At 43.7% G+C, this 23,514-nt stretch overlaps 1 protein-coding gene and 1 non-coding gene across 3 annotated transcripts in view; one reads left to right on the top strand and one right to left on the bottom strand.

Annotated features, from left to right (window-relative positions):
* The window catches only part of STXBP6 (syntaxin binding protein 6), a 98,655-nt gene extending 84,728 nt beyond the window's left edge, over positions 1 to 13,927 (bottom strand). The window contains exon 1 of one of the 2 annotated variants that reach the window (XM_028721621.2): positions 13,688 to 13,927. The gene's annotated coding sequence lies outside the window, so the exon portion shown is untranslated. Of the gene's footprint in view, positions 1 to 13,041; positions 13,165 to 13,687 lie in introns of those variants that run through there. The other variant, XM_028721622.2, reaches the window with a different exon arrangement.
* A 5,776-nt stretch (positions 13,928 to 19,703) lies between these two features.
* Positions 19,704 to 19,778, top strand: TRNAI-GAU (transfer RNA isoleucine (anticodon GAU)). The gene has a single exon. It is a non-coding gene; the product is annotated as a tRNA-Ile (tRNA).
* Positions 19,779 to 23,514: the final 3,736 nt, after the last annotated feature.

Genomic DNA, 23,514 nt, shown 5'->3' with positions numbered 1-23,514 from the left:
CATTACTGAGTCTACAAGAGAGGAGTACTTTTGTGGCATTACTACGCACACTTCTTCTGAAGTTTCAGAACTCTGGAATGTTACTTTGCTTCCCACCAGTCTCCTGAGCACAACACAGAGATACTGTAGAAAGCTAATGCCCGATTTTCCAGGAGTGGAAGCCAAATTCAGAGGAGACAAAATTATAGCATGGAGTTATGAGTGCTTCTCTTGACTGTCAAAGGAGTTTCCGCTGAGGGTAACCCACTGGACAGGAGAGAACTCCCTACAGGGCTACAGTAGCCCCTTTGTTCCAAAGTAAAGGTAGTAAACAGTCCTTCCATTCCTTTTGCTATGGAGATGGGAGAAAAATCAGCATTTTTAAACAAAGGGATGGAAGTGTCTTTCCTCTACAACCCTGCTAGTAGATGGTTCTATCTAGGTGAGTGGAAAGCACCAATGCCAATTCTCTATGCTATGAACAGAGAATGTTGTGCTGTGCACAGATATGGGTCACTGGGATAAACTGTCAGCCATCAGATCTAGTGTCATGTTTTCTGCAGTCTTAGTCATGGTGTTGCATCAATCATGGCACAAACACGTTTGCTGTGATGAGGAAAGCGAGGTGACCTCATGAAAACAGAATGTATCCAGCTATTTCACAAGTCACATGACAATGCAGGCGAACAACTCAGCAGGAAGTATGAATGATGGCAAATGAGGGAGACTAATAGGTTACAAGGACAGAATCAGCATGGATTCACAATCAGCATGGATTCACATGTGCCTGTTACCTAACATACTTCAAGCATGAAACCATCAATTTAGTTAAGTTACAGAATATGAGTTGCATTCAACTAAATCCTACTCAGAGCAGACCCACTGAAATTAATGAACCCAAGTCAGTCGTGTCCAATAACTTCAATGGGTCTACTCTGAATAGGACTATTGCTGAATACCACTCTTTTTTCCTGCCCCCCCCCCCACATTTGGTTATTAAGAATGTTTACGATCTGTCCTTCACTCAAAGGTCCCAGGGCAGAGCCTACATATACTTTAAAACAAAATTTAACCAAAAGCTAAAAACAAAATAGGACAACATCAATATAGTTGATCACAGCATTTCAACAAAGTAAAACTACAAAGTGGCAGTTATGCACTACTTGATGCTGAAAGCTTGCAACATTTTTTAAAAATAAAAAGAGCTGAGTAGTCCATTCAAATTTTCATTTTCATCTTCTGAAAACAGTGAAAAGTAACACTTAGCAATGGCAACGGGTATAAAAAAACCATTCATGATGATGCACAAAAGCTGATTAACATTAAGCTAAGATGGCAATAACTTTTTAATGTTGCCATTAGCAATTGATCTGTAACACAAGTATAAATTGTACCAACCAACATAATTTTCTCTTTCGAAGCTGTTGCTCAAAACACTCAGAAAAGCTGCAGTAATAAATTAACATGGTTCAGTAATGGTTTAATTTTTTTGTCCAGCTTCTATCTCAGTCACTTTCTCATACACAGCGTTTATAAGAAAAAGATTCATGAATCTCAGTTGAGAATAATTCCTTTTTCCAATAAGCCCCAGTTTGTGACTATCTAAAAATAGGTAAACCTTTTAGGACGATGGATCCTTTTCACAAACCTTCGCATTTATTAAAAGCCATGCCAAACATGGGAAGGCTTCCAACTAGTTTCTAGTTCTGCCGGTTTTTTGTCTGGAACCCTGTACGAAATAGCTGCCGTGAAGACGAAAAGATGAAATTAAAGTATCCCTGAGGCGAGAATCGACATTAACACCCACTGGATCCAAGTGAGCTTTTATTACCTTTCCACTTTGTAGCTCAATTACTTAAAAAGTGAAGGCAGTAAACAATTCCACATAGTCTATAGTTCTATGGTACATTCACAAGCAATAGAACTTGGGGACATTTGCCCTTCCTGCTGACTCGTCTTCTATCTCTCCCATCACCCACCATACCAATTTCTCCCACCAAAGCTTCCTCAAGTCTCTCGCCACCTCTTCCTACCTTACTTCCCTGTCTCTTGTTCAGAGACATCAAGCAAAGTTATAGTTTGGCATTATATCCGAACTTGAACTGTTTCGTGAGGCACTGTTTGAAGCTGCTCTGCAAAACACAGTTTGCGCCACATGTGACCTGAGGTTATGGCTGTATTTACAGCATATGACAAATCAGAGTTAGAGCTACTGTTCTGCCTCAAGAGGCTGTTGCACTCTGTTGAGTGAACATGGGAAGCTTCATTCTAAAGGGACGAAAAAGAAAAGCAGACAAAAGTGTCTCTAAACCAGATGTAAGCTCAAACTATGGTGGGGGTACTTACACCACAGCTACCAGAATCCAAGGTTTGGCATGATGTGTGAGACAGTGCATGCTTGCACACCCAAACATACTTGGAAAGCTGTTTCTGCGTGGTAAAAGTAGCACAAGCAACTTCCTGCATTATGCAGGATTTGCATCTCTCCCCTGTTGGGAAATCAATGAGATTATTGTTAAGATTTCTGGAGCTTAAACTGCTATTGGCTCCTACTGCTTATTTTTTTGCTCCTTCGCATGCATGAACCAGTTCCAAGGTAAAGCATCTCAACGACCAAGTTCTTGGCAATCCTAAAAAATGAGCGCAGGCTGTAAGAGAATATGGCGCTAGTACTTATAAAACTGAAATATTTTCCATCCTCAGCACAAAATTTTAAAATCATTTTATCCTACCTTCTCACTATGCTCAAAGCGGCTAATTAATCATTGTAACAGTCTTCTGAATTGTCCTTGAGATAGACTGTCCTCAAGACAGAAAAAAAAGCTCCCAAGTTTCTAAATTTCTGTTAGTACCAAAACCATACAAAGACAGGAATGAGCATAGGTCAGAGATTTTCAACCTTTTTCAGTCCATGGCTCCCTTGACCAACTATATTCTTTCTGCAGCAGCCCTGTGAAGCTCAGAGGCCCAGTTATGTCACCCCTTGCCTGCAGAGCTGGCAGCCTCTCACCCTTTAACAAACATCCTCCCTTGTGGAGGATTCACTCAGCCTCCTCTTCTCTCCCCTCTCCTTGGGAGTCCTCTGGGCAGCTGCAACTGCAGCTGCCGCCCCTGGTCTCTGAGCTGCCTCTCTTGCCCCAAAGAGAGGTGCCTCTTCACACTGCCCCACAGGGAGCACCCCCTGGCCAGCCCCAGAGGCACCATTTGCCTGGGGAGCTTGTAGCTAGGGCTTTGGGAGGCAGAGATGCAAGAGGGCATCCAAAGAAGGAGGGAAGAAAAGAGGGACAGAGGCCAGTGTTACCCACAGCACCCCTGAACATCATTCAAGACACCCCAGGGTGCCATGGCACACTGGTTGAAAACCACTGGCATAGGTGATTTCTTTCCTGTACAAACACTTAAGGAAGAGTGGATAACCAGGTCACTAATGCTTCTCTCTCATCAGTGTTTCTTTCTCTTCTAACAGAACTACAATGCATATACAGATACGTCGTGTCACAAAAGGTGGATTTGAACAACTTGACCCTCTGCTGCTGCTGCTGCTGCTGCTGCTGCTGCTGCTGCTGCTGCTGCTGCTTCTTCTTCTTCTTCTTCTTTACAATAGGATTGAGGCTTCAAGCAAGTGAGATATGTGTAGATACCTATGAGATAACCTCAATTTAATTTTTAAAGATTTTTTGGTCCAAAATTGGGCCCAGGAGAATTTTTTGAAAATTTCGATTTTCGCGTGATTTAGGCTAATGCAATTTCTGCGTCAGTTTAGAAAAAACCTTGTTTCGCTTATTTTTCAACCAATTGGGGTTATTTTGGAATCAAAATAAAGCTAATTGTGGTCTCTTTCAAAATAAGGTATAAAAATGGTATTAAGTGCCAGAGAAAAGAGTCACTGACCATTCAAAGTGAATTTTTGTCATCCCCCCCCCCCCGGTAGGTTCCATAAGCCATAGCGCACAAACCACGACTAACACGTGTATCATACTTTTGTTGTAGAGTGGGCTAACCATGTACTTGTTATGTTTTAAAAATCAGGAGGGTGTTTTTTGTGGTTATAAAATAATTTGATTTTGAAGTTAATTTTTGACAAAAAAATTACTACTTTTTGGACAGCTTTTTTGGACTGGGCCCAATTTTGAACAAAAAAAAATCTTTAAAAAATAATTTGGGGTTATCTCATAGGTATCTACACATTAAAAAAAACCTGGAAGAAAATCTGAGTCGTGAGAGCACGGCTGAGTATTAAAATCAGGTGATTTGGTGTGGAATGACCCAGAGGTTTTTAGCAAAGAACTGTGTCTTAAATAATCAGCAAAGGGAAATCTGAGCTTAATCCAATCAGTTATTATTCAAAAACGAGTCCTTACAAAAACAGACACATACCACTACACCACAACGTTTATTTATTCCAGAATCAACATATAAGCCGAGGATGTAGGCGGCTTATATCATTTATCCCACCTGTCGCATTTCAAATGCAAATACGTAAGTGTTAGGAACAGCTCTGGCTACACAATATTCATGTACATAAAAATGTTAGAGGGGGGGGGGGAGGAAAATAACTTCTGCAGAAAAAGTACTCCCCAGACAGCCAACTTCCCTCTTCTTCCTCCCTCTCTCAAGAATTTGCTGCAGGTGTATCAGGATTTTTTAATTTTCATTTTTTAATAATAGAGTGAAGCAGTAATAGGGTCAGAAAATTTGCGCAAACAGAAAATTTTCCAAAGTTTTTTTTTTTTAAATGCCACAGAAAACTTTCCATTTTGTAACTTCATTAGCAACAAAAAATTGATGCCAACTACACAAGCTGCGCTGTGCTAAACTCCATTGCTCTCTAGGGCATCAGGAAAATCCACTTTGCATGCACGCAAGGTCCCAGAGTCAACCCCTGGCATCTTCAGGTAGGGCTGGGAGAGAACCACATCTGGAACTCTGGAGAGTCTCTGCCAGTCACCATGGGTAACACGTAACACTGAGCTAGATGTACCAAAGGCCTGACTTGTATAAGGCAGCTTCCTATGCTCCTAGTACAGGAAAGCTTTCTTAAAAAGCCACACCACTGGAATGCAGCTATGATGAGCTAAAGGATGAAGACAAGTGGGAGAAGGGATACTTAAGCCTTTCAGCTATTCCCCTGCTCTGGTTTTTCCACCTGTGCAGGGGAAAGCATATGGGGACCACAACTTTGTATATTTTCCCACAATACTTGGGAATCCACAGGGGGATTTTGAGTGAACAAATAAATGGCTAGTAGGAAAAGGGTTAAGCAGGTCCTTCTCCACCTCTATGCCATCTGTGGCTGCCCTGTTTGCCCTGTTTCTTTGGGGGGGGGGGAATCATGAGAAATACATGGGCCTAAGCAGCACTAAAAACCAACTAGAACCTTTATCAGTTTTGTAGGAAAGGTATGGTTCATAGCTGTCAACTTACAGATTTGAAAATAAGGGACCAGCAGCCAAAATAAGGGATTTTCCGAACACAGGTATGTTCGACTTCTGAGCCCCTCCGAGCCAAAGGCAGAAAGCCCAGCCAGCAGCCAAACGAAGCCTCAAGCGGTGGTTCCCACAGCGCAGCAACCCGGCAAAGGGGATGCAGCAAGGAAAACCACCGTCACCTCTCCGCTGGGAAGCGCTGAGCAAAGGCGAGTCCCCAGACAATGCAACCGATTTGATCGGCACAAGGCATGCAAGCTCCACCCCCCAGTCATTCTTAGACTCCTAATTGGGTGAGCAACGCAGCCAAGCAACACAGTTAGAGCCTCCCTCCTCCCTGGCCGGCAGGCAGGGAGGGAGAGGAGCTGCTTCCTTTGAAACCTGGGAAATTTAAGGGACATCATCAGTAAGGGACAGCAGCGGGACACGGCGCTTTCCCACAAAATAAGGGACGGTTGACAACTATGGTATGGTTATGTCTGAGCGGCTATAGCGCATCACAACCAACAGCACGATCCTATGCATGTCTTCTTGGAAATAAACCCCACAGTGTTCAGAGGACTTGCTGCCTAGCAATGTAAGTAAGATTGCAGCTTTAGTTTAACTCCAGGAAGCATGAGGGAGGGCGTGGAGGGAAAATTTTTGACAGATGGGTTTTTACTTGACTTTAATTTACTTGTAACAATTAATTTAACACAGCTCGACCCTGGAGATGAATAGGCAAGTGTGCAGTGTACATGTGGTAAACTCCATTCGATCTAGCCCCACCACTCTCCACAGGTTACTGCTGGTCTTCACACCCATGCCGTGCTTTTAGGCAGACCCAACAGCATTGTGAAGAAGAGATCAATGGCAAAACAATGAGAAAATATTTCCTGTAGCTTTTTCTCCTACCCTTCCTCAGACTAAAGAAAAGGGGGCTTGAAGGGTGAGCCAAAAGGACAACACTCCAAAACCTCATAACAAAACAAATATGTGATGGAGCCCAAAGTTTTAAATCCCAACAATTTCTAACAGATTTGACCATATGCACTTTTGGATCAACAAAAGATGAATGTAAAATTCACTTTATAGTATTCCAATCAAATATTTTTAAAAGCCTTAATCTCAATAATAATTTTGATCTTCAAAGGTAAGTGTGTGCATATGTTTCTATAATCAATTTCCACATCTTACAGCTACAAGCAATATCAATTTTAAATGCTCAAAACATTCAATCAGCCCAGGCAAGGAAGACTAAAGAGTCTATTCACTGCCTAACTCTTAAATCTAACAGAACTTTGTGAACAATTATATGAAAAAGAAATTCACGTATTATGTGGTGCAACATGTACAAAACTAAAGTGCACCATCTGAGAAAACATGTATCAACCTCCCCCAGGTTTTTATCTCTCCTTCTTTCTCACTGCAGTGGAACAATAAAAGAGACTTAGTTTATTTGATGATGTTGTAAAGCCAAGCTTTTTTGTTTACATGTGCTAAGGGGATAATGGAAAGACCGATCCAATATTTCCTGAGAGCATTTTGGCAGCAAATATTTCCTGGATTTATTGGAGCTTTTTCAAATTAGTGCTGGGTTTTGTCCTTCTACGAAAATAAGTTCTTACTGCCCCCCAAAGCAAGACTCTGTGTCCTTTATAAACACTGCTCCTACGTCATACTGTTCATCCCAAAATACACCGAACATTGGGGGGGGGGCACATTCCATTTTCTGTACCAGGTGCCCTTTCTTTTACTTTCTGCTGCTACCAAACATGGCTGACTACAGAGACAGTGGGAAAATAATCCTTATGAAGTATCTGGAAGGCAAGCAGAAAAATCTCCTGGCCTCAGCCAGCCAGCCTTCCCCATAGTCCCGTATCATCTAAAGTTGAGGAAAACATCTCTAGAATGGTATTTATGGGCGTATAATAGGGGTGATAGAGGTGATTATGGGAGCAAGTTCCATAGTTTAACTATGCATTAAATGAAGGAGAACTTCCCTTTATCTATTCTGAACGTTTCCACATTTAGGTCCATTGGATGTCTACCAGTTCTAGAGTCCTTTGTGGACTCCACTTTCTATACCTCTCCATTCAGAGAACAGTCCATTTATCCCCACTCACTGCTTTTACTATTTAACCAAGTCCTGATCCACAAGAGCACATCTCCACTTTTTCCATGATTGATAAGCTTACTCAGGAGCCTTTTGTGAAATACATTGTCAACTATGTCAACTGGATCACCTCTGTCTATAAGCTTGTTGACATTCTCAAAGATTCATGACACAGGACTCACCCTTACAGAAGCCATGCTAGCTCTGCTTCAACAAGGCTTGTTCTTCTATATGCTTGGTTATTTTATCCATAACAATGCTTTCCATCAGTTTACCAGGGCAGATGATAAGCTAACTAGTCTGTGATTTCCAGGGTCTTCCACCCCAGATCCATTTTTTAAAAAAGGTAATACATTGACTATCTTCCAGTCCTCAGGTATGGAGGCTCACCTGAGGGACAAGTTACATATTTTTGATAGAAGACAATCAATTTTATATTTGAGTTCTTTCAAAACTCTCAGGTAGATGATATCCAGACCTGGTGATCTGAAATACTGTATTTTGTCTTATTTGGCTGAGATGATCAGTTCATCTCTTGCTACCACTATCTGCCTCAGTCCCTCAGATTACCCTCTTTCAAAAGTTCAGGGATGTGCTCTATATCTTCCACTGTGAGGACAGATGCAAAGATTGCATTCAGCTTCTCTGCAACCTCCTTAAGCACACTAATGACTCCTTTGTCATTCAAGGGTCCAAAGACTCCCTAAAGAGTCCTTTGCTACTATTATATTTAAATATCTTGTTGGTGGTGGTCTTCATGTTTTTAGAAATGTGCTTCTCTTATTCTTTTAGTATACCTTATTGTCTGGCTTGAACTTTATTTTTGTTCTCTTCATTTGGACAAGATTCCCCCTGCCTTACTTTTTAAAGAAGCCTTATTGCCTCCAATAGCTTCTTTAACTCTGCTTGTGAACCACACTCTCACCCTCTTGGCCTTTGTGGTACCTCTCCTTATCTGCCACATATATTCCAGTTGAATTAATATTGCAGAATTGTAGAGTTGGAAGGGACCATGAGAGTCAAACAGTCCAACCCTCTGCAATGCAGGAATCTTTTGTCCAATGTGGACTTGAACCCACGACCCTGAGATTAAGAGCCTCATGCTTACCAACTGAGCTATCCCAGCTATTTGTGTTTTCAAAGAACTTTCAAGACATTTTGGAATGACCCGACCCTCTTGATTTTGCCTTTCAACTTCCTTTTTACCAATCTCCTCATTTGGGGGGATGTTTCCCCTTCTGAAAACAAATGTGACTGTTGACTGACTGCGTAAGTTACACTGGAGAAATTGTACCTTCGTGTACTGTGATTTGTGCTCTTCATTTTAACCTGAAGGGGCTATAGGTATTGAGGATGGTGAGTTAAGGTCATCATCACATCCGATGTAACAGAAAATTGGTCAGTTAGCATACACAGAATCAGTAAGAAAAATGGAAAACATTTGCCTTCAGCTAGTATTATGTAGGACTATAAAAACATTTGGCTCCAAAAACATTTCAGTAATGGCAAGATTGGAAGAAGGGGGGCAGATTTGGCATGGGTGTGCGAATGACTGCAGAAATCAAGTGGTGCAACAGAAGACAAAGTGATGAGGAAATGGGGGAGAAAGCTATTTGGTATACCAGGTGGAAGCCTGGTGAAAATCTATGCAAAATTTTAATTTAAAACATATTCATTATACTTTTGACCTTCTTAACTGTTCACATTAAAGTCTCTCTTGCAAACCAAAAGGCCTCATTAGCTCTTAGTGTCATCATGTAAGACCCATACAATCCAGTGACATAACAAAAAGTTCTAGCAACCAATCATTTGGTTTAAATATAGGGAGACTCTGGACCACCAGTTATCTATCCAGCTCCTAACACAGCTGCTGCTCTCAAGGACGCTGACCTTACTTTAGGCATCAGACACTTTCTACCAGCCTTTTGTCTGTGTTTCAGAATGAGAGGCAAGGTGACTGTTAAAGGGAGCATGCCAAGCTTTCCTTCTGTTGCTGTCATGCTGGAACAGAATACAGAGAATGCCTTGCCTGTGTCTCAGCTCAGAGAAAGGGGTAATCAATGCTCTTGGACCTTCAACTCTTGCACAATTCAAAAATACAAGCCTATTGCTGGCCAGAAATATACGTGAACACTGGAGAATGTCACACTAAAATCACGCTGCTCAAACAAGGATGTTTGCTCAGTACATTATAGTAAGGAAGCAAGCCCCTCAAGTTGAGCATTTGCAGTCAATGTGCTTTTGTTATATCAATAGTTAGACTGGTGAGGATTCAGAGACTGCACTGCATGAGACATTCCCAAAGAAATTAAAGCTAATTAACATTCCTCGCAAACTTCAGAGGACAGGAAATCACAAGGGCATCCACCCTACTGGAGTATAAATCATGCTAGAGACTATGGCATCACAGGAAGATATATATGCCTGATCCTGTTTCATATTGTAACTGGTATAGTAGGTTTGCTTAATGTGCAAACATTTGTGCCTTTTTCTGTTTACTTTCCATGGGCCTAGAGATTTATTTGGAACATGACACTTTACTGTCAACTGTATTTGAGCTAACTTAATCTACTTTTTTACTTCTTTTATTCAGGAGGCAGTAGGTGACATTTGTGAGTAGTGCTAAGATACTAACTGATCCCAAAGGCTACAGCGTACATGAATTGCAGTCATTTCTCTAATCAAGAGCACAAAGAAAGCTACTTGAAACGTGTGACTTATAAATAAGGTTACGATTTTTGGGTAGTGGCAGCGAAGCTAAAGCTCAGTGAGTAAGTGGCCTTAGGACTCTCTCAGATTCAGTGCTCTCCACCTGCAATATGGGGAAAACACTGGCATATGTTACAGGGTTGCCATAAGGATTGCACGAAGATGACATACGTGAAACACTTTAAACACCCAAAAGCAAATGCCAAGTATCATCGTGGGTGGTCCCAAGTCTAGCACTTTGGAAGTGAAACAGGCCCACCCAGAAACAAAGCAGTGGTTTCTGCATGTCTGGATGCCTTAGTGACACAAAAGCATCATTTGTAAGTTAAAATAAAATTTTAATGTCCCATTAGCATCTTAACAAGAACCTACAGTAAGATATGACCCTATAGCAGGCATAGGCAAACTCAGCCCTCCAGATGTTTTGGGACTACAACTCCCACAATCCCTAGCTAACAGGGCCAGTGGTCAGGGATGATGGGAATTGTAGTCCCAAACATCTGGAGAGCCGAGTCTGCCTGTGCCTGCCCTATAGATAGGCTGCTTCTCAGCCACAATAAGCAAAAACTTCAAGCCCTTCTAGCAACCTGTCATAATCCTACTCCTTTGGTTCAGTAAACAGGGTGAATACAGCAATATCTAGGCAATATGGCTGGAAACACACAGGAGACTAGTTAGCTATGCTTTAGAAAGCCAGGACAACTAACAAATAAAGCCATTAAAAATTGGGTGAGTCTGTGGGTGTATTTTATAAAAACAGCAACAAAAGATGCACTGCAATGAAGCCTGGGCTGAGAGGAGCAGAGGTGAAAGGCGACAGAAGCCACAAAACCAACAGGGGGTTATGATGCAAGTTTTATTACATTTTAATTGCCATTATCCACAATGATATTTCAAACAAACAACACACCCCAAAGTTCAGAGTATATTGGTTAATCAAAGAACACCGAGATGGGTAAGTGGAGAAGAAAATGCACAAACTAAAAATATGCACATCAGTCACACCAATGTGTATTGCCCTCATCACACAAACCAAGAGTTTCTGAAAATCTGGGAAGCCAAAAATCACGTTCTACCAATCTTCTGCATTAACAGAAAAATAGCTTACGTAGAAAATATCAAGTTCGCACAATGAGATCTTGTTCCTTAATAACTTCTCTTGCTGAAATTAATGTGCCATGCCACAGTACAAAGTGAAAATAAAAGGAATTCCCAATCCAATAATTTCCTTTTTGTATTTAAGTCCACATGTTGTGAGAGGTGCAGCCAGCTAATATAAATAATGCTTCCCTGCCAAAAGTTTTGCTCAGTTTAGGCTAAGCTCCAATTATGTCAACAATTCAGTTAATTGAAAAGGGGGTTTTTCCTGAGCTTTTAGTGGATCTCCTTTGAACTCCAAGATACAACTTCCCAGCTCTTCAAAACACTTCCCTTTCACTCCAAACAGCCAATGAACCAAAGAGAAGGGGAAAGGTCACCATCCTTTTAGAAAATAGTTTCATAGCTGTGTTTCTGTCAGGGGGGGCAATTATATCACAAAAAGGGAATATAAAAGGAGGTTAGAGTTGCAAGACAGTTTTAAACCTCTAAAGCAGCACAAAACAGAAGACAATATAGGAAAATGGAAGAGACCATGCAAATGAAAGCTTCTGGGTGTTCTGAAGGTCCAACATAGTTCTTATACTTCTATTCTTAATGCTACTCTTCCTACTTACAAGTACCTAAAAGGTGACTACTGTAAGAAATGCTTCTATGCCTTATTGAAGAAAATCAGGATGGTGCACTAGAGGCCCATTCTTCACAATGAAGCAGAACAGTATTTCAGAATACATGCCGGAATCATTCTTGTCACCAACTAGAACTCCGATGAGAGTCTTAAGTATTTGCTTGAATGGCAAAGGTACATTGGTTTTGCTGCTATTTGAGCTAAAAAAAAATGACAGCAACTTGCTTGGGTCTCAAAAATAAACGGATGGTATAAGAAGTCAGAGAGATACACATGAAGAAAATTTTGTTTTTAATGGAAGAGGGCGAGAGATAAATGAAGGTTTGTGTATGTTTTAATTAAATGTATGTTTAGCTAAGGCATAGACTTTTGCTCCACTTTAAGCATACTCTTTAGCTCTTAAAAAATATCCATGCTGGATTTGTAGCTGTGTTATTCAAAGCACATGCAATGAAAAAATATTAAGTGTGGGAACATTATCAGCTTCAGTCAATATATCCTACAGAGCTACAATCCTAAACACAAGATGAACTCTGTGGGATTTAAGATGACCAGCATCAGGAGATCTGTATATTTAGACCCCAGCGTATCTACTTGATTGCTTACAAACGTCCTCAGTATCTTTGGCTTGAAAGCAAGGAGCAAAACATTGAATAATCTAAGCACTGGGGGAGAGCATCCATTTCTAGACTGCATAAGAATTTCTTGGACCAATTCCCAACTGTCTTCTAAGCTGCAAGTCCAGCATCTGACTAATGCATTCGACTGTGGAGGGACAAAACACATGCGGGGGAAGTCGACCAAAACGAAATGCAACTTCTTCCAAGAGTTGAGTGACGCTCCCACGGGCAAGCTCCCCAACTCCAGCAACTTTCTGCTTAACTGAGCAAGGATTAGGAAAGGGTTAAGAAGCCTGCTCTGTGCACCTTTGGCTCCAGCGGCACACCCCCTCCGGCCAGGAATGAACAGAGTGGCCGGATTCCAGACGAAAGCCTCGCCGATTTGGCCCCAGGAAAATGGAGCCGGGCCAGCCCCGATCTCCCGGGTTCGAGTTCCCTCCCGCCCTTCCACAACCCTCCCCCCACACACACACACGTTTTACGCACCAGGAAGCGAAAACCTTTCCCTAGAAGTCGGTGGGAAACTCGGCCAGCCCGCCGAACTTTTCCTTTCTTTTTCTGACAGCAGATACACACACCCAACAACTACTACAGCCTGAAAAGCTCTGGAATGCGTGTCTCGATCCTGATCCAAACCTCGCCCACGAAATCGCGCCAGCGGGACCATTTTAGGCGCACGCACCCCACCCGCAAAGCACGCTTCCAGCTGTATAAAGCCGAACCATCCCAAGCAAGTCTCTCTCTCTCTCGCCTCATGGCGCAAAGAGAGGAGGCTGGACGGGGCGAGCCCCCTCCAGCACCACCAGAGCCGGGCGCAAGGCGCTCCTTCCCGGCAGCGCCAAATGGAGAGTCCACCTCCTCTTTCTCCTCCTCCTCCTCTTCGGGCTCCAGAAGGCGAAGGGAGAAGCGGCGGGAAGGGGCGCGGCGCCTCTCCCCGGCGGCCAGCTCCTCTCCGCTGCCGTTCTTCCGAAGCGACCCACAACTTCGGCGCGGGAAAAGCGCGAGGGACGCTCCGAAGAACTACTGCGGCAGGCGGCCAAGGCAGGGCGGCCCCTGCTGCGCCTGAGGAGAAGGAGAAAGAGAAGGAGAAGGCAGCTGGAGGTTGCAGCCCCCTGCACTGACTGGGACCTACCTTCCCGCCGCTGCCCGGTCCTTCAAGCCGCCTTCTCCCCGGCTTGGCTTTTTCTAAGCGCGGGGTGGGAACGCGAAAGGGCTCCCGCGCTGGCTGGGAGCTGCCGGGCGAAGCTACAGGCGAGGCGCCCCGCTGCCGCGCACTCGGGCTCCTCGCGGGGAACGACGGCGCGCGGGCAACACAAACTCTCCGGCTCCTGCTGCCCCGTCAGGCTCTTCACTGGAGCGGCACTCCGGCTGCTTTGCTTCGCCGCCAGGAGCAACGCGGCGGCAGCGAGGCCACCCAGCTGTGAGCCAGAGGCGGGAGGGGAGCGCCACGTGCCCGGGCAGGGGCCAATGGCGAGAGGGCGGCTCGGAGACTTGCCGCTCCTAAACGCAACGCACCCGCCCGCCTTCTCGGCCGGGCCCATGTGACCACGTCGCCGGCTGGAGTTCAGGTGAGGGAAGCGCCCTGCAGAAGGAGTCGGCAGGTAGGTAGGTAGGCGGGCTTCCTGCCCAGGAAGGAACACTTGGGAGTTCAGCTCTGGGAGCAAAAATTTTGGAGGGGGGAAAGGATTGAGCAAGGGGATGGCGGGGGAAAAGGAATAGAAGAAGGAAAAGGGTTAAGAGAAATAGGTACAGGAAGAAGAGGAAGGAAATAGGAGAACAGAGGAATGTCACCCAAAACAATACTTCTGGTTTTTGGTTCTGGTCAGGGGGGGCCCAACACATTCCGCCACCTGAGGCAAAAGAATCTTAAGAGTTGGAAGGGTCATCTAGTCCAACCCCCTGCAATACAGGAATCTCAGCTGAAGCATCTATGACAGGTGGTCATCCAACTTCTGCTTAAAAACCTCCAAGGAATGCGAGCCCATCAACTCTCGTGGGTGTTCCACTGCTGAACAGCTCTTACTGTCAGAAAGTTTTTCTGAATGTTTAGTCGGAATCTCCGTTCTTCCAACTCGAAGCCATTGGTTCGAGTCCTACCCTCCAGAGCAGGAGAAAACAAGTTTCTTCTCTCTTCCATGTGACAGTCCTTAAGATACTTGAAGACGGCTTACATATCTTCTCTCAGTCTCCACTTTTCCAGGCTAAACATACCCAGCTCCTTCAAGCGCTCCTCATAAGGCTTAGTTTCCAGACCACCGGTCCTGTCAAAGGCAGCTGCTTCTCGCTTCTCTGGTGGCAGGAGGCACCCACAGTGGTGCCAGAAAACTGTGGGTGCCCCCTCCCACATCACTGGAGAAGCAAGGCGAAGCAGTGACAGCGAGATCTCACAAGAGCTCTCTAACAGGTGCCTCGTGGGCTAGCCAGCCCTCCACATCGCCCCAGTGGCTTAGCATGGAGGGTACGAGGAGGGCTGTTGCCCCAGGTGACCCCCCCCCCAAGATCCCCATTGAGCAGCCTCTGCACCCCGTCCACCGCCATGCATGTGTGTAACATACCATGCGCGGCACTGAGCTCCCCCTTGATGTGTGTCGGACACAACCTGCCACCACTGCCACCCCCGTCCTTGACTAAAACAAAACAGAGTGGCATCATTACTTCTTAAGACCTTGAACTGAGGCTGGGAAGTTGCTGGGAAGAGACCACTGGGAAGCCACCTATAGGCTCACGGAGAAGGCAGAACAAAAAAAATTCCTTCCAGTAGCACCTTAAAGACCAACTAAGTTAGTTCTTGGTATGAGCTTTCGTGTGCATGCACACTTCTTCAGATACAGTTGCACACAGCTGCCTTAGCCCTCTCACTGCCTCATCACTCACACTTTGGGTAGTGGAGGGTAGCGTTGGACATGGAAGGAACATCTGACGAGAGCATTCTGCAGTCAGGGCACCACCACAGAGTAGGTCCTTTCCTGCTGAACTTCAAATGGCATCAGCACAGCCTGTGCCTACGCTTACTCAGGAGTACAGTATGCCCCATTGAATTCTGTGATGGGTTTGCAGTCCAAGTTCTTAAGTATGCCAAACTCTGCTGCTTGGGATCAGGCTCCTTGTTTCATGTTAAAAGATCAGATTTAAAAAAGCAAAAATTTCAGGTTAATGTTTTGATTTTGGAAGGTTGTCTGATATTTCACAGCACATAGTGGTTTAATGTGCTTCCTATACAATAAGGTTTAAAAGATGGCTATTACGCAATATGATGGTAGCTAAATAGTTGATCTTTCAGAGGCTGATGACACTTCACTTTCCGTGTCCCAGTTGTTTTCAATGTGGCTCATGTATATGTAGGGAATTAGCCTGTCCTTTTGATAAAAAGTTGACCAGTGAAAACACTGCAGATGAACATATGCGATCTATTCTGTAGTTTCCCTGCTACAGTTTAGCCCATGCCCATGGCCTGCTCTTGCATATTTAGTTGTATGAATATCTTTGCTCTTTCATGGTGAAATCTAGACTCTGCTGAAGTTAATGGAATTCAGTTGTAGTGTACAGGTCTTTACAAACCAGCCCTATACATAAATTTTTGGAAGCTCCATAGAGCCATCCACCTTTATCCAAAGTGCTATACTGTATTCTGTGTACACTGCTTTCTTCTAAAAAGACTGTTCTAAAGCTGCTTTTAGAATAAAAGGGGAAAGTGTTTATCTCTTAACACTCCTGTATGGTAAGGAAGCAGTAATTTACAGATAAGGACATAAGTACAAGGTAAGGCAGGTTGTTCACTCTCAGGGTTACAAACACACACATTTAACTGACTAATCCGGCTACTGAATTTCGTAACAGGTTAGTATTTGATATTTTGGACTGTGGTTTTTTCAGGACAGTTAACCTCAATATGTACGTAATTGGTTTTGATGGTGCAATAAAGGGAAGAGGAGGCAGATTTTTTTTATCACAGTCTTATTAAAATACTGAAATTGCATTCAAAAAGCAGCCATTCAGAACTTAGGAGTACCTAACAGTGTTAGAGTTGCAAACAGCAGCATTAAAAAACATTCAAAGTGATTATATTTTTTGTAAACTGTTTTGAGGTTTTCTTACAGACAAGCACTATATAAATTTTGTTAAAATGGAAAAAAATATGCCTGTACTATTTTTTTCCCATTGCACCCTTAAGATGGCAGAACAACAACTACCAAGTTGTAAAGGGCTATATCACTTTGTAGTTTGCTCTTTGTCCACCAAAGTTTCTTCATTGGTAGATCACCTGACGAAGTTTCTTCATTGGTAGATCACCTGACAAAGCAAGCTTAAGCAATGAATGTTTCTTGCTTTGGATCCAGGAGATCAGGGCAGGTCTTGAACTCACCAGATTAAAAAAAACACCTGAAATACATACTGGACATCACAATAAAAAGATCACACTAAAAATGTCACAACACAATCTGATTCAAACACTTAATTTAAACTTCCTCTATTACTGTGTAATACTTTAAAAATTCTTAGGATTTTCTACTTTTCACAAAAATATATATTTTTAGGCATGATCCACCCAAATTTAGGCATGGAAATGGGAAGCACATATCTAAAGCTGCAATCCTATACACATTAACCTAGGATTAAGTGCCACTGAACTCAGTAGCATATACTTTCAAATAGATGTGGGTCACCAAACTGTATTGTAAACATGCTTAACTTGGGCTGTTTCACATATCGTCACAAATGGTAATAAATTTATTGGATAAAGGGCAACACCCATAAAGAAAATGATGTTTGCTGTACAAATTTACTTACATCATTCTTTCTGGTTCACAGGAGTTTCTTTTTCTTTTCTTTTTTCACAGTGGGCTTGTGACTTTTCAAAGAAGGCATATCTACAAACAAATGATAGTGCTGCAGAGAGCATAGCATGTTCTTTGTTGTGCAATTTTATATCAGAGTCAGTAGCAAATAAGCAGCCATGTAAAACAAGACTGCTATTCAGTCAAGGAAATCTGGTCTGACAGCATCATAAAATAGAAGACAGACACTTCAGTAGATTCCAGTATCAGCAAGAATCTTAATATACCAAGGACACCGTTTTTAGACTTGATTGCATTCCTTGGAACTACCCACAGAGTATAAAAGAAAGCACTATTCAAGAAAATTCTCCACCTATTTATTGTGTCTTGGTTTTTCCCTGTCATGTCTCTTGGGACTTTGGCAGCTGTGGTGGGGTACCTAATCCAGTATGTTCAGTGTTTTCCTACATGAAGGCTTAATGCTGAGGAAAGCTGCATTCTTGGTATTTCTACATGCAGCAGACAAAATATGGCTAGAGAACCATGACAGCCAGGAGTCTATTTGTAAGAGGGGGTAACACCCATACACAGGTACCGGTAATCTTAAATGTCCAAGCCAAGATGGCAGTGCCTTCCAAAACCTTTACATTAGATCTGAAGGGGGGGACCATGCATTTTCCCCCTTTTGGTGTAATAATGCACAACTATTACCAAAGATACACTTCAGGACAAGCTTGGGTTTGGGGTGTTTTTTTAAACTGACATGTGTATCAATGCCCTCGCACAAGGCTGCAGCCTTGATCCTCCAGTGTGGTACTATTTGGGTGAACAGGACAAGTGTGCTCTTTCCGGGTTCAGAGAGTGAATGTTTAAAGGTATGTTCAAAAGGAAGAGAGTAGATTGATGGGAGCTCTATGCAGAATTGTGAGTAGGGAATCACTTGCTGGTCCCACCTTCTGTCGCATTCCTGCTGGCCTCCACAGTGAAGGGTGAAAAGTGTGCACCCTGCTTCAGTCATGCAGGCTTCCTGCATGGTTTAGATTCCTGACAAGTACAGATGTCTTCTAAAAGTCAGATAGTTGTTTATTTCCTTGACATCTGATGGGAGGGTGTTCCACAGGGCGGGCGCCACTACCGAGAAGGCTCTCTCTCTGGTTCCCAGTAACCTCGCGTCTCACAGTGAGGGAACCACTAAAAGGCCCTTGGAGCTGGACCTCAGTGTCTGGGCTGAATGATGGGGGAGGAGATGCTCCTTTAGATATACTGGGCTGAGGCCGTTTAGGGCTTTAAAGGTTGGCACCAACACTTTGAATTGTGCCTGGAAATGTACAGGGAGCCAGTGTAGGTCTTTCAAGACTGGTGTTATGTGGTCTCGGCAGCCGCTCCCAGTCACCAGTCTAGCTGCCACATTCTGGATTAGTTATAGTTTCTAGGCCATCTTCAAAGGTAGCCCCACATAGAGCACTTTGCAGTAGGCCACGCAGGAGATAACCAGAGAATGCACCACTCTGGCGAGACAATCTCCAAGCAGGTAGGATCTCAGCCTGAGTACCAGATGGAGCTGGTAGACATCTGCCCTGGAGACGGAATTTACCTGCACCTCTCTGGACACCTGTGAGCCCAAAATGACTCCCAGGCTGCACACCTAGTCCTTCAGGGGCACTGTTACCCCATTCAGGAACATACTCCATACCCGCCCACCCCCTGTCCCCCCAAAAACAGTACTTCTGTCTTGTCAGGATTCAATCCCAATCTGTTAGCCACCATCCGTCCTCCAACCGCCTCCAGAACGAAGGGTGCATGAAATAGACAGCCTTTCTCTCACCATCCCACTGCCCAGTTCCCTCATTTAGAGAGGACTACATTCCTCCCAGCCTTCATGTCACGATAAGATAAAGATGGGGTATAGTCAGCAGCAGGGACTTCCCTTATAATCAGAGCAAGTATTTTTCTAGCGCCAAAACGTCAAAGAACTGCACTAAGTCAAATTTAAATGGAATTAACTGGAGATGCCCCAGCAGCAATCTGAATATTGGATGCAAATTGAAGAGCACAAGAACAACATTGCAGTATTATACCGACTAGAGTCCAGCATCCTGTTTCCCACAACGGATAATCACAAGCAGGGCAATAGCATTCTCTTGCTGCTGTTCCTTTGATAGTGGAGGTAATATGGTCATCATGACTAGTACCCACCAATGACCTTAGTCTTCCATGAATTTGTCTAATTCCCCTTCCATTCAGGTTGATGGCCAGTCTCAAAATGTGTCCAGTGTATCACTCACTGTAGTTTTAACATTGGTGTAACCCTGTAAAACAGCTGGCATATAGTAATACAATAGACTTCTGGGTTGTGGGAAACCAGAGTCATTTGACTCAGTTAGCTCAGCTGGTTAGAGCACGGTGCTGATAACGCCAAGGTCGTGGGTTTGATCCCCATACTGGCCACCTGCATATTCCTTCATTGCAGGGGGTTGAATTAGATTACCCTCAGGGTCGCTTTCAACTCTCCAATTCTATGATTCTTACTTAAAAATCTGGAGGAGGAGGAGAAATAAGATTTGGAGAGGTATATGAAATCTGGTAAATTGTGGCAGTTTGCCAAAAATAGGATATTTCAAAGTAATTTTATTAGCTGTTGGAAAACCTGGCTTAGCTAGCAGCCAGATCATACTTCAGATTGTGTAACAAATTCAGAAATCATGGTTGTGATTTTATGCACATCATCAGTTGCCAGTACAATCCTGTTTATAGCCTGAACCATGACTTCTAAAAAAAAATGTTTAGGGGTACTCTCATTTTCCTGCTCATGTTGAAATACTGCCCCTCAATGAGGCCAAACCTAGATTCACAAAATGTTTAGGGGTATGCGTACCTCTGCGTCCCCCCCCAGAAAAAAGCACCGCTTCTAACCCATCAAATGGAAGGCAGTGCACCAGCCATGTTTTGAGTGGAGGCCCATCTTGGATTTAAAGTTGGTTTTGCTGCCTGCCTAATACTGCAGGAAGATGAGGGGTTACCAAATGCTTGAAAGGCCACAATCCACGGCTAGTAGGCTGCATTTGGTGTTCTGAATAATAAACGCAGACCTGAGCAGACCACGTAAATTCTAGTGTGGTGCTTTAATAAAGCAAGAGAACCACAACATAAAATTATGTGTCATTTGTCTGGCATGCCTTGCTGTTAATTACTATCCAGTAATTATTATACAGTATTAGTCACATGGAGAGGCTAATTGCAAATGACTAGCTGAATGGAAGTATCTGACCCTGATAAATGTAAATTCCACCCTGCTGGCCCTTTTGACTTAAGTTAGGCTTGTGCTTGAAGATCACTTGGAGGGCCAAAGAACCCACATTCACTGTAGACTGATCCCTCCCACCAGCCTATATAGTTTGTGGTGTGATTTACTGTTGTGTATGTAGTGCAATGGACTACAACAATTTAAGTTACTAAGTTACTAACAACATCCCTGCTTGTAAACAGTAAGGTAAAAACTTCAGTGTACTACAGAGCTTTGGGCAAAGAAAAACATTAATTGATTGTCTAATATCTAGAATAAAGTTTCTCTCTCTTTCAGATCATTTCAAGATTATCAAAGCATTCACTCCCAAGGAAATAGAAAAATGATAATTCCAAATGGAAATAAGAAGAGCAAGAGCCTTGACGTATATCAGAAATGCTGCCACCTTTCAGAAACCTGTGATTTATTATTCATTATTATGTATTTAAAAGCACACCTTCTAAGTCTGGCATTTTGACTTTACTGAGTTATGTAAGGTTTTTACAAGGCTACTTAGAATGTAATCATTACGAGCTAAAGGAAAAACTTAAATCAGGTCGGACAGCAATAGATAGGGACACTTTAGGCCTACTGTTTCCCGTAATACAGTTTGGTCCAAATAATGATTGAGTGGTATATAAATGCCTTAAACAAAAGAAAATAAATGAATAAATAAATAAGCAAGAAAGGGGGAGAGACCACAATTCCAAACAAAGAAAGAATGTGCAGTGCGTTAAAATTCTCAGGAATAATTTTAACAAAGCTAGATAAGAGGAATAGTCATGTCATAGTTGTCGCTTAAGCCCATGCTCCAAGCATCTAACTGCCCTTTCCCTGACTGTTGCTCTGTCCTGCATATAGTGTTAAGCTCTGAGGTGCTTCAAATCAGGCCAGGCAATAATAGTTATGTGACAAAATTTAAAGGGGTTGGACGTGTGTACCTATTATTTACCAATAGCACCTCCATTGGCAGTGGCGGAGCAAGCCAATCGGGCGCCTGGGGCGGCATGTGTGCCCTGTGCCCATGGGCGGGGCTAGCTGCCCGCGGTGACGGGGCCAGCCTGGGCAGGATGCTCCATGGGGCCTCCGAGGAGTCTGCGTGCCTCCTCCCACTCAGCCACCCTACAGCTGAGGGGGAGGCGGTAGGTGGGCCGTTTGGGGCAGCACGGAGCCTGCGGGTGCCCAAGCCACGAAGTCACTCCCAGGAGAGACGCGTGGCTCGGGTGCACTGCAGGCCCTGCAGTGAGTGCTGCCCAGCATTTTGTCACCCCCCTCAGTGGTGACACCCGGGGCGGCCTGCCCTCACCACACACCCCTTCCTCCGTCCCTGCCCATTGGTGGTGCTGTGGAGCCGACCTGCACAACAATATCAGAGCATTTTTATGGGGTGCCTAGGAGGGCAAACCCTGTGCTGGACCCTGGATCTCCTGCTCATTTCCCTATATTTTAAAAACTTGGTTGTTGCTTATTTGTGAGTTGTCTTCCAGCTTATTTTGCCCAGAGGCAATTCTATATAAAAATTCTCAAATGTGAATTTGGATCTGTGCCCCAAGTCCCTTTAGTGCCTAGAAATGCCTCTGATTAGGGAACTCGAAGAACTGCCTGTTTCCACATATGCTTTCCTGTACATAGAGTCATAGAATTGTGGATCACAAGGGTGATCTAGTTCAACCCCCTACAATGCAAGAATCTCAACTAAAGCATCCATGACAGATGTCCACTCAACCATGATGTGCAATTAAGGCCCTTATTAGTGACGGCTGCCAAGAAGGCTTACCTTATGCCTACTATTACATTTTTGGGGCCCTACTATTATATTTTGGGCCAGGCGAAAATATTCTTTTTTTTTCTGGCTTGATTTGTTTTGTTTGTTTGCTGTTGTTGTTGTTGTTTTTTTGTTTGTTTGTTTGTTTTGTTAATTGCTTTCATGCCGCTTTGAATTTGTTTTTATCTTTGCTTATTGCTTTTATGCTTCTGTTCTAAACCTTTGCTGCTTCTAATGTTTTGTTTTAAATTGCTTTTACTGCAGTTTTTGCTTCTTTGAAAGGTGCCCTGGAAGTCTGTTGAATGGAAGGGGTGGAAAGCCAATAAATAAATAATCTGATGCAGCGGACTCTTGGCTCACTGACTATCGATATCACCATGTAAAGAATGACACCATAATACATCTCACATCGTCCAACTTCACCTGAAGCTCTCCCAGAATCGCAAGGCATGGGGCTTACAGACATTCTTTGAAGACTGTATCTTTACCCTGCCTGCAGAGACTGTCAGATGCCTGACAGTAGGAGTTATAGAAGTTTGCAGCTCTATCTGGATGAGTGATGGTGTAGCATTGGAAATATTTATTGTAATAAATATATATTTTCTTTTTCAGAATTGATCACATCCAGGGATTTTTTTTCAGCTGGAGCCAATGGGGCCAACCCCAGGAGGCCCAGGCAAACACAACATTTTTGCTTTGGGTGCCCGGCCTCTGCACCCCCCTCACCGCCATGTGTCACCCGCCAACCGTCGCCTTACTTCTCGCGCTTCAGCAGAGCACGCAGGCCCCAGCTCAGTTTCCTCCTCAGGGTCCCACTGTAGCCATGGGCGTGGCTTCATGCTGTTATGGCGCCAGCACACACACTGGGAACCCCCAGTCTGGGGTCAAAGTCAGTGCCTCTGGCTGGAGCTCACCTCTCAGGTGTGCACCCTTGCTCTTCTAAGAGAAGAAGAAGAAGAAGAAGAAGAAGAAGAAGAAGAAGAAGAAGAAGAAGAGGAGGAGGAGTTTGGATTTGATATCCCGCTTTATCACTACCCTAAGGAATCTCAAAGCGGCTAACATTCTCCTTTCTCTTCCTCCCCCACAACAAACACTCTGTGAGGTGAGTGAGGTTGAGAGACTTCAAAGAAGTGTGA

This window comes from Podarcis muralis, chromosome 1 (assembly GCF_964188315.1).
Source record: "Podarcis muralis chromosome 1, rPodMur119.hap1.1, whole genome shotgun sequence".
Taxonomy (NCBI): domain Eukaryota; kingdom Metazoa; phylum Chordata; class Lepidosauria; order Squamata; family Lacertidae; genus Podarcis; species Podarcis muralis.
Note: the sequence above shows the minus strand (reverse complement) of the source record. Positions and strands in the feature narration are given on the sequence as shown.